The sequence below is a fragment of the Rutidosis leptorrhynchoides genome, chromosome 3 (genome assembly GCF_046630445.1).
Source record: "Rutidosis leptorrhynchoides isolate AG116_Rl617_1_P2 chromosome 3, CSIRO_AGI_Rlap_v1, whole genome shotgun sequence".
NCBI classification, from domain to species: Eukaryota; Viridiplantae; Streptophyta; class Magnoliopsida; order Asterales; family Asteraceae; genus Rutidosis; species Rutidosis leptorrhynchoides.
Genome location: NC_092335.1, coordinates 523,679,423 through 523,692,011, shown reverse-complemented (window position 1 = coordinate 523,692,011; position 12,589 = coordinate 523,679,423).

Genomic DNA, 12,589 nt, shown 5'->3' with positions numbered 1-12,589 from the left:
TTTTAATGTAGCTTAGGATGCTAGCTCGGTATCTCTATGATTTTGTAAATACCGTGCAAAGGACTTGTATATTGTTTGAACCTTGAGTATTAATATATTTCTGCTTTAAAAAAAAAAAAAAAAGGGTTAAATTTTTTTTTGAAGCAAGTTGCTTACATTAATAGTATAAGGAAACTAGTGAAGAGACCCGTGAAATCACGAGGATTGTAATGAAAAAATAGTTGAATGATATGTTATAGTTGACGAATGTTATTTAACCAAAATGTGGACCTTATACAACCTAAAATGAGAATAATTAAAAAAATCAATGAGACAGAAGAACCAACTCGACATGTTTGTATTGACCTATTCGGTGGAATCTATCTTGTGCTTGTTGGTTCACATCCGGATTCCACCACGGGTCCATTAAGAACACCTGACGTTTAAAAAATCAAGCCAAATAAACAAAGATTGAATATCAAAAAATTTCTAAACTACTGAAGACCATACAAGATTTTTTTTTTTTTTTTTTTTTTTTTTTTTTTTTTTGAAATGCAAGAAAATTTTTATTGATGAATATGAGTTCATACAAGATGTGATGTTGAATATGAGTTCTTACATGTGAGGCAACACCTCCGGCTTTTTAGCTCATCAAAAAGACCATGCACTCTCCATCGTCTGTGAATCAGGTAATTGCTGAATCTCTAGCAACTATGCTCATGGATCCATTTAACTGAATGCACTTCACACCACTCTCCAACCTCAAAACATCAAACTTAATAATGGAATTTTAAGTACTTCACATTTGTTCACATAGTCACACCTTCAATCAAAAATAAAATCTGAATATTGGATCAAAACCACTTAAAAGCAGTATTGCTTATAAATATAAGAAATTTGTAGCCTCATTGGTAGACAAATAACTAAATCAACATCATAACCTTACCTTCTGCAAAGAATAGCTTATCAGATCAAGAAATGATGCGAATTGGCTGAAAACAATCCCTTTTGCAGAACCATCCCTCTCAACCATGAATCTGATTTCTTCTTTTCTGAAAAAATAAATACATAGATTAAAGAAAAGGTTATTTGTATGAACTGATCTAATGACTTGATCAATAGTACATTCTGACCAAAACTACATTAACCCACATCCCAACAAAAATTCGTTAAATTTAAAACTAATATTAGAATCTAAAACATCAAATGAAAGAACAAATATGTACTCTAATATGCAAAATTTTAAAAGGACTTATCCAAACAGGTTTCATACGCTTGCTGTAATTTTTGTTACTGGAAGTAGATTGTAATGCAAATGTTATTAGACAAACAGCAAAGATACTATACCCTATCTTAATAATTTATATCAAGTTCAATGAGACGTAATCACACACCTAGTGTGCAAAACAAACAATCCTTTATAACATTAATCCATTCCATTATTTCACATAATGGAAGTGTTTGCACCTAAATTTGAAAATCTTTCATATGCTTCATAAAATACAATCCTTCATAAAATTCTATATAAAAGATCCAAAAATAATTCAATATTTCAACATTAAACAAATATCATCAAAAACAAATTCAGAAACATAACATCCAAAATGAGAAACATAATGTTTAAATCATTACCTTTTCGAAATGGGTTTGTTCATGGCTATATGCCTATATCAAGAAAAGAGAGATGCAACCTGGTTTGTTTGTTGTAAGGATTTGAAGCTCTGTATTATTAAACCAAATTTAGATAAACAAAAAAACCCTAAAATGGATACAATTTAAATCAATAAATAGTTAAGATACTGACTTACATCTTAAACTCATACAATTAACAAACACCCTCGCAAAACGAAACGGTGGTTATAACCTCAACATGATTAATTTAGCTAATGAGATCACAAAAGGATGAGCAGAGTTACAGTTTAAATCAACTTTCATAATTAGAAATCATAGTTAGTTGCAAATTTGCAATACTATTCACATCTCCATATGTTATAAGAAAACGAAGCACATAGCAAAATTATTTAACTAAAGAATATTGAAATACTTTACACATCATCAATGCATAATGCTACCACCATTAGATGAAATTAGAATCAAACAAACTTACTGAAGCGACCCGTCCTAATCCATAAGGACAAATACATTATATTTGGTTACATCGCGAGGTACTTGACCTCTATATGATACATTTTACAAACATTGCATTCGTTTTTAAAAGACAAACTTTCATTACATCGAAAGTTGACAGGCATGCATACCATTTCATAATATATCAAACTATAATTGACTTAATAATAATCTTGATGAATTCAACGACTCGAATGCAACGTCTTTTGAAATATGTCATGAATGACTCCAAGTAATATCTCTAAAATGAGCAAATGCACAGCGGAAGATTCCTTTCAAACCTGAGAATAAACATGCTTTCAAGTGTCAACCAAAAGGTTGGTGAGTTCATTAGTTTATCATAAATATTCATTTCCATCATTTTAATATACCACAAGATTTTCATTTCTCATAAATACACATCTCATATCAGGCATTTCGCAAACTGCATAGAGATAAAAATCATTCATATGGATTGAACACCTGGTAACCGACATTAACAAGATGCATATAGAATATCCCCATCATTCCGGGACACCCATCGGACATGATAAATTTCGAAGTACTAAAGCATTTCAAATTCCAGAATGGGGCTTGTTGGGCCCAATAGATCTATCTTTAGGATTCACGTCAATTAGGGGTGCACTAATTCTCAAAATTAGTGATGTTCTCTAATTCTTAGGCTATCAAGCTAAAAGGGGCATATTCGGCTTCGATCCATTCAACCATATAATATAGTTTCAATTACTTGTGTCTATTTCGTAAAACAGTTATAAAAATAGCGCATGTATTCTCAGTCCCAAAAATATATATTGCAAAAACATTTAAAAAGGAGCAAATGAAACTCACAATACTGTATTTCGTAGTAATTATGCATATGATGGCATTGAACAAGTGCAAGGTTAGCCTTGGATTCACGAACCTATATATATATATATATATATATATATATATATATATATATATATATATATATATATATATATATATATATATATATATATATATATATATATATATATATGGGAAGAGAACAAGGAGATCTCTGAAAAAGAGACGAGGGAGGCAAAGAAGTAGTAGAAATGTTGAAGAGGATACAACCCGCTCTTGGACTTAAGACTATGCGCGTCGCGTGCTCGATCTAGCAATCTTGGACAATTCTTTTGATGAACTGTCACTAAACTAAAAAAGAAAAAAGAGAATCTTGTTTAGAGTGACTACCCAATGGGAAAGAGAAAGGTAACTTACGCATCATATATATATATATATATATATATATATATATATATATATATATATATATATATATATATATATACATATAATTATAATCGAACAGATTTATATATTATTAGTGATATAAATTTTAATTATATGTTTCATTAATAACTTAATTAGATATATTTATTTTATATACCTTAAATAAATAACTAATATTTATTATAAAATTATTAATATAGTTTTGTTAAATATATTTTTTTATAACTAATTTTTATTGTAATAATAATAATAATAATAATAATAATAATAATAATAATAATATTAATATTAATATTAATATATATTAATATTAATATTAATATTAATATTAATATTAATACCTATATCTTGAAGTCCATCTTAAATGAGTCCAAGGTAAAAGCCCATTAAGAATAACATAGTCCAATAGCAGTTTGTTGTTTAATTAAAAAAAAAAAATTGCAAAGTCCATTTTAAATGAGTCCAAGGTAAAAGCCCATTAATAATAACATAGTCCAATAGCAGTTTGTTGTTTAATTAAAAAAAAAATTGCAGCAGGTTAGGATTGAATTCAGGACCTTGCGTTTAACAAGCACCTACCAAACTACTGGACTGCTCATTACTTTCTAATTTAATTGGCACATTAAATTGTTTTAACCTATAAATGTCTACTGCCTTCTTCTTAAAACAAACCCAATATGTCATTATCATAGTTGTATCATCATCATTATTATCGTTAATTATCATTTCATCATGTCTTAAATTAAATCGAATTTTATAATATACTATCGTGCATATTCAGTTGGTACTAGTTCACCATAATTGTTATTATTAGCTAGTTTGAATTATAAATTTTTAAACAGTGTAAGTCAAATTATTTATTTTAGATTAGTTTAGAATAATTTAATTTTAGACTAAGTTAAATATTTATTCCTAAAAAGTCATGGACGTTGTAACTAAGTAATATTTTTCTTAAAAGCATTAGCAATATAAACCTCACCCGAGTAACCAAGAGCTTGTCCAAGTGGCCTACCACCGGTGTTGACCCAGACTTCCACCACCGAGTCCTCCAGGTTGACTCGTTTAACCCACCCATCAACACAACTCGTGTAAACCACCCCTAATTTCGGGTCAAACACAATATCTTCTGGCCCCAACGACTGACCTTCACCTATCTTTTCTGACCCATGGAGCACCCGTGAGTTGACCCGAGGTACAGTAGTAATGGGTGTATTAGTCAACTCATCAAGTGAGTATCGTAATGTACTTAAAGTAAAGATATTAAAAGGGTGCCTATACTAGTGACTAGTAGATCAAAAACGCCATGAAGGTGACCCGGACTTGGGTTCGGACTCTGACAATGTTGTGAGATGCAGGACAAGCTAAGGTAACCAGCGGGGGACGTGAAAAACATGAAACAGGGAATGTTAAGTTCATTTGCAACATCGATCTTGGACGTACAAAGCATGTCGACTAATAAAGTAGCAAACGCGAGGTTTTGGAGTGTTTGTTTGACTATTGGTGTGTGGTTTTGGATATGGAGTGAGATGAGTTCGATGGATGAGTTGTATTGATCGGGTGGTGGTAATTCGTATATGTGTGTAACGGAGATGATGAAATGGGTGAAGGAGTCGATGGTTGAGGTGGGTTATGGTGGTTAGTGATGGTGATTTCGGGGTTGAAGGTGAGGAGACAAGGTGGTGTTGTCGCATGGGTTTGATAACGGGTTCGACAAAGATGATGAGGCTTGTGGTGAACCGATGATGGTGGTGGTGATCTCCAGGGTGGTGATGTTTGTGGTGGTTAATGGTGGGTTGAGGTGATGAGTGTTTCTCCGAGTGCATAGCAAGAGTATTATTTGGGTTGGTGATGGAATTTTTTTTTCACCTTCATGGTTCTATCTCTATATGTATATATAATCTAATATCTAATATTGTCAATAATAATAATAATAATAGTATAATACTCCCCCCGTCCCAATGTAATAGTCCCCAGACAATAGGGCACACAGTTTTAGAAAATCCCACTAACTTCATTTCTCCACCAATAAAATATCTTCTCTCTGCAGATCCATCAATCAAATATCTCTTTTCCACCAATAAAATATCTTCTCTCTCCAGATCCACCAATCAAATATCTCATTTCTTTTCTATTTATGGAAGTGGACTATTAATTTGGGACATCCCAAAATGGAAAAACAGGACTATCTAATTGGGACGGAGGGAGTAATAGTTAATAATGTAAAGTAACAATAATACTATAATATAAATCATAAGTGAATTGCAATTAGAAACGTGCAACATGAATTGTAACTTTTAAAAACAGTAAAGCAGCCTTCAATTTTAATTTATCTGCCGACAGTTTTCTCGGACTGCGTATCGTGCGAAATTAGTGGCGGATAAAAGTGTTCAGAAAAATCTCATATTTTTAAATTAACTATATTTATTTATTTTGGTCATTATGGTATAAAACTCGATCATTAATTTATTAAATAAAATTTACCTCAACTGTCCCCCTCATTTATGGGTAAAATATAAAAAGTGTCAAAACTTAACCAATAGTTCCTAAATACATTTTTAATAAGCCTAAATGCAATGCCCCGTCCTAATCCATCCGGACGAAGTCCATATCGATTATAAACGATTCACAATAGTTGATTACATCGCGAGGTTCTTGACCTCTATATGATACATTTTACAAACATTGCATTCATTTTTAAAAGACAAACTTTCTTTACATCGAAAGTTGACGGCATGCATACCATTTCATAATATATTCAACTATAATTGACCTAGTAATAATCTTGATGAACTCAACCACTCAAATGCAACGTCTTTTAAAATATGTCATGAATGACTCCAAGTAATATCTCTAATATGAGCAAATGCACATCGAAAGATTTCTTTCATACCTGAGAATAAACATGCTTTAAAGTGTCAACCAAAAGGTTGGTGAGTTCATTAGTTTATTGTAATCAATCATTTCAATCATTTTAATAGACCACAAGATTTCATATTTCCATTTCTCATAAATAAACATCCCATGCATAGAGATAAAAATCATTCATATGGATTGAACACCTGGTAACCGACATTCACAAGATGCATATAAGAATATCCCCATCATTCCGGGACTCCCTTCGGACATGATATAAATTTCGAAGTACTAAAGTATCCGGTACTTTGGATGGGACTTGTCAAGGTCCATAGATCTATCTTTAGGATTCGCTTCAATCAGGGGCCATTTCCCTAAATTCTTAGGTTACCAGACTTGAAGGGCGATATTCGGTTTAATAATCCAACCATATAATGTAGTTTTTGATCACTTGTGTCTATTTCGTAAAACATTTATAAAAGCAGCGCATGTATTCTCAGTCCCAAAAATATATATAAAAAGGGAGTAATGAAACTCACCTAATGTATTTTGTAGTAAAAATACATATGGCGACAATGAACAATACATGGTTGGCCTCGGATTCACGAACCTATATAAATTGTATATTTATTAATACCTATAATGTGAATCACCCAAAATTTCTTTTACTAATATATATTATTTATATTTTATATATTTATAGTTATATAGGATTTATACTAAATTTTATTTTAAAACGTATACTTATATTTTATTCTATGTATATATCGATTTTGTGTAAATATATTTATGACAATTAATATTTATACACCTAGTGATATTAATATATCTATGTACCTATATATGTGATTAGTATTGTATTTATAAAATTTCATTAGTTTGTTATGTGAATTAATAATAAAATTCCTAGTATATGTTATAAGTATGTATAGTGTACAAAAGATTTATTTGTTAAAATAATAGTTTAGATAATAATGATTTACTACTAATAATAATAATATTTATGAAAATAATAATAACTTGTCTCACTTTCATGATATTAATAAATAAAATAACAGTCATAACCATAATAATAATAATAATAATAATAATAATAATAATAATAATGATGATGATGATGATGATAATAATAATAATAATAATAATAATAATAATAATAATAATAATATAATAATAATAATAATAATAATAATAATAATAATAATAATAATAATAATAGTCATAAATTCAATGTTTGTAATAATAATAATACTAATAATAATAATTAATATCAAGATAATATAAATGAATAAGATTTATTTGCAAGTAAAAATAACAATAATAATAATAATAAAGAGTTTTGATTTTGATAACTACCTCCAAGGAGCTTTTTTTTTTTTTTTTTTAAATAGTTGCCATCCGCAGGAGTCGAACCCGAGACCACTTGCTTAACCGAAACACTCCTGACCATCAGGGCGTAGCCCATTTATCTGTTTTTATAACTCCTAAAATTTATTATAACTCGTTTATTATTCTGAACCTATATCTCCTTCTTCTTCATCCCCTAACTAGTCGACCCAGAACTCAAATCAAGACACAGCAACACACTGAATTTATATTTTGAATTTATTATCTAACCCGTAATCATTATTTGTGAATAATTAAATTAAAATTTTTTTTAATAGAACCCAGGTACCAGCACTGTTGCTGTCACGACGGTTCCAGGAAAAAAAAATTGATTTCATTTTTTTGATATCGTTTTGGACAAGGATAAAACACGAATTGTGTTTTATATCGATAATATAAACTTACTAAATCATTAATTGGACTTGAAATTCAACAGATAACTCAAATTTAATCGATGAACATTATTTGACTTTTTATTTCAAAACCTTTGACTTTTGAAATTGGAACTCGATTTTGTGAATTAAGACTTGAAAGAATGCAGATAGTTTGAGTACACGACTCCTAACACAACTGCAATTCCAGTTTTTGTAAATTGATTAAATTTCGAATTTTGGCTAAAAAGGTTATAGAACAGAGAACGGTTTTTTTTTTCTCTTTTCTTTTCTTTTCTTCACCCAGTGCAGTACATATAAATGGAATACAAGTTGTTGATTTATGCTGTAATCAATAGTCAATCAAATTTGTTTGCATTAGAAGTTGAAATGGGACGTGTATCAAAATTCGTCAGGAAGGACAATAAAGAACAATAAAATCAAAAGTCTGATGTTGATTGCAAATCTGATTCTTATAATTGTTGAACGTGATAAGGAATTGATCAGACAGAAGACAAAATTATATACAGGTTCGATTGGGATGTTTAAACAACTTTGATTCTGTAATCGTACTATGGATTTACACATCAATATTTAACAATTATAATTAGTTAAAGTTTAAATACAGAATTAATAATAATATAAAATATTAATTTTTATCAAATAATACTAAATATGATATTAATAATATTATTAATGATAAATATAATAATTTTGTATTATTTTCTATAAACAATAATAATATTGAAAGTAATAATAATTTATATTAATAATAGTTTTTAATGATAATGGTAATAATAATAATACTATGTTGATTATCATAACAAATATTTTAATTTTACTACTAGTTAATAATAATAATAATAATAATAATAGTAATAAATATTATCAGTGATTCTAATAATAATAATAGTATTAATTATAATAACATTGATATTAGTATGATAACTATAACAATTTATACACTTAAATTTCATATCTATATATTATATATATGTTACAACATGCCTAATATTAATTGTATACCGAGTTTATATATATATTTATATTTATTTATTTTAATATGTTCTTAATTATTATTTTTATATTACTCTTCATATTTAATTTAAATTAATATATACACTTACCTATATATATTTATTCACATATTTATTTTCAAACATTTATTCGTGAATCGTCGGGAATAGTCAAGGTCAAATGCATTCTTGATAATAGTTCAAAAGTTTTTAAGATTTCAACATTACAGACTCTGCTTATCCTATCGAAAACATATAAAGATTAGTTTAAATTTGGTCAAAAATTTCCGGGTCGCCACACTAAAATTTATAGAACTCATTTTCGGATCACCGTTTATTTTAAAATCACATATATTCATTTTTAACTCGTTTAATATCGATCGAATTACAATTGAGCGTTACTGTCGATTACAAAATAAATTCGAAAACATATATATATATATATATATATATATATATATATATATATATATATATATATATATATATATATATATATATATATATATATATATTCAATATACATCATTTACATATATAGATACCTTTTAAATAATAGTTATTATATATTATTTTATTTTACATTATTAGTTCTAACAATTATGTCATACAATATTTCAATTTATATTTCAAATTCATATATTTAAATATATATGTATCTATTTACAAATAGTGGTTCGTGAATCGTCGAGAATGGTCAAAAGGGCAAATGCATTCATGTAAACTGTTTCAAAGTTTTCGAGACTCAACATTACAGACTTTGCTTATCGTGTCGAAATCATATAAAATTTAAGTTTAAATTTGGTTGGAAATTTCCGGATCGTCACACTTACAAACTCAATTTAGCATATACGTAGTACCTGAAAATGAGTCATTAGCTTAACCGCAAAAAAAAACTCAACGTGGTCACTTCTTGAGATTTTAGATTAAAAGGAAAATATATGCCACCCTTAAAAATCATATTATAGGTGAAAGCATATTGTATAGCTTCTTTCGATTTTGGGATGTCAAAATTATAAGCATATTATCTCATCCCACTACAAATGAAAACTATAGGCTAAAACATTAGGAGAAAACCATGTAATCATTCATACATTTTGGATTGCTCAGATCCAAATTAAGCATCTATTAATTTTAAAGTGTTATCTATTAATTTTAAATTTGAATCAATTACTAAGTATTTACGTAATAGTATTTATAGGATAACGAGAGTGCTATGTGTGATTAGTTGATGATTATATTTTGTTGAGTTATTAAACTTTTAGCCGAGCAGGCCTTGGTTTCGTTTAGCAATTATATTTTTGGTGCGTCATATCCAATTATATTTTGCTTTGGTGCGTCATATCCAATTATATTTTGCTTTTTGTATTGGTGAGTAATATCTAGTGCTAACTATCTTGTTTAATTTTAATAAGTCCTATTATTATTCGATCCGATCTCTTCATTACCGACGACTAGTATTAAACCAAGTCTAATTCGTTTCTAGCCATCTGTGCTTACACGGAGGCTCTAAACGTGGTTCAATATTTAGTAGAGCGAGAATGATGCCGGAGTTTACCCGAAATTGGTGGTACAACGATTTCAGTACCTTCTCGCCGGGAAAAAACTTCAGTACCGATTTACCGATTTAAGTACAGTTAGGATTTAGGACCCAACAATAAGACTGATTTCCAGAAAAAATCACTCTCCCACAACAGACAAACGAAGACAATAACAATGAAAATAAGAACGCGAAATTTTAACGTGTTTATATGTAATTAAAGGTTGATTACTTTAATCCATAGAACAAACTATATGGATTTTATTGATAGAAGTCGTGATACAAGGTATGGGTTACATTACGGGATTTATATAGGCATAACATAACAAGGAAACAACTTAGGGATCAAGAAAACTCGGTTGTGGAAACTTTCACCGACCAGCTCCCGATTCGCGATCGCGAGGCTCTCTATGCCTTTATTCTCGCGATCGCGAGATGTGTCCCGAGCAAAATCTCCAGTCGCGAATCCAACTTTCCACTTCGCGAGCTTCTGTCTCTTCAGCACTCGCGATCGCGACTTTCAGCTTCGCGGTCGCGAGCCTTGTGCTTCTTCGTTAGGATTTAGGACCCAACAATAAGAGTGATTCTAGAAAAAATCACCCTCCCACAATAGACAAATGAAGACAATAACAAAGAAAATAAGAACGCAATAATTTAATAGTCTTAGTCGGAGCATCACCAACAGAAGCATTAATTTTTTCTTTCCCAGCTTTCACCTTTGACTTTGTACCGCACGTTCTGCATTTATACGTTGTTCTACCACAATTGGTGTCACATCTAGACCTAGTTTTAAACCGCATAATCCTTGAAGCCGCTCTCTGATTAGCCATTGCAATAAGGTAACATTCACTACAATAAGATACCTCAACTGATTTTGAATACTTGCTCGATGTCTTGGACGCATTGTGGCTATCAGAATGATCAGGACCAACATTAACAGGATTCGAACAATGAATTGGACATGAATTGTTTTTGGACTTTGCCCTAATACGTTTCTTAGTTTTATCCTTTGACACTCGATCACCAACAGATTTGTTTTCTTCTTTTTTCTTTCTATTTAGCCCGATATTATTAGACACATGGCCCGATCCATCAAGAGTGTCACCAATATTTTCAGCATTTGGGCTAGGGATTGATGACCCATTGGACTAACTGGACTCACCTACTGTATTGGAACAAGAGATATCTGGCCCAAGATTTTTTTCCGGCCCAACAATACTATCATTTGCGTCTCCATTTAAATCTCCACCTTTGCTGCCATCTGGAATAGATTTATTGGGCGACTCATATGATTCATTTAATTGGTCCATCGGCTTGCACGCTTCTTCACAGTTGGAATTAGGGTTAGGGAAGTAAATTTTCTTTACTATTGGATTTCCCACACATCTCGAGAACATATTCTGCCGACTCCTCAACAACCACATCATCACTAGTCCCAATGTTACCTGACTCTTCATCTTCAATAATGGGACCTGCACCACCGGAGAACTCTTCATCTTTCCCGGTGAATCATCATCGGAGTTGCTGGAAACACCACCATCTACATCCTCGCTTCGTAGTACATCATTGAATAAGCTATATTCATCATCATCTTTATCTAACCTATCATCATCCCCATCAGACCCATCACTATACATGTCATCAGAATTGATAAAGTCAAAATCCAAATAGATTGAATCAACCTGATCCCCGTAGTTGCAGCACCTTTGACACCTAGACTGATGATCATTAGGACTCGAAGAAATACCACCATTTATAACCTTTGTGACGCCCCGTACAAAACCATCATGTACGGATCATCAACAACAGGTCCATTACACGGTATAATACTATATGCTGTTTTAAAACAAGTTTTGCATTCATGAAAAGGTAACGTTTTTACCAACGTCAAATGTTTTACAAGGATAACGTGCTTCTACGAATAGAAAGCATTAACATAAGTACCTGACACAAAGGTCATTACAAAATTATTGTTCAAATGAAACATAAGTTATGAATGCAAAGTAAAAGTTCCATGATTGAAACATCTCTAAACAATGCAGCGGAAGTCTAACACAACGATTCTGTAACAGCTAGTC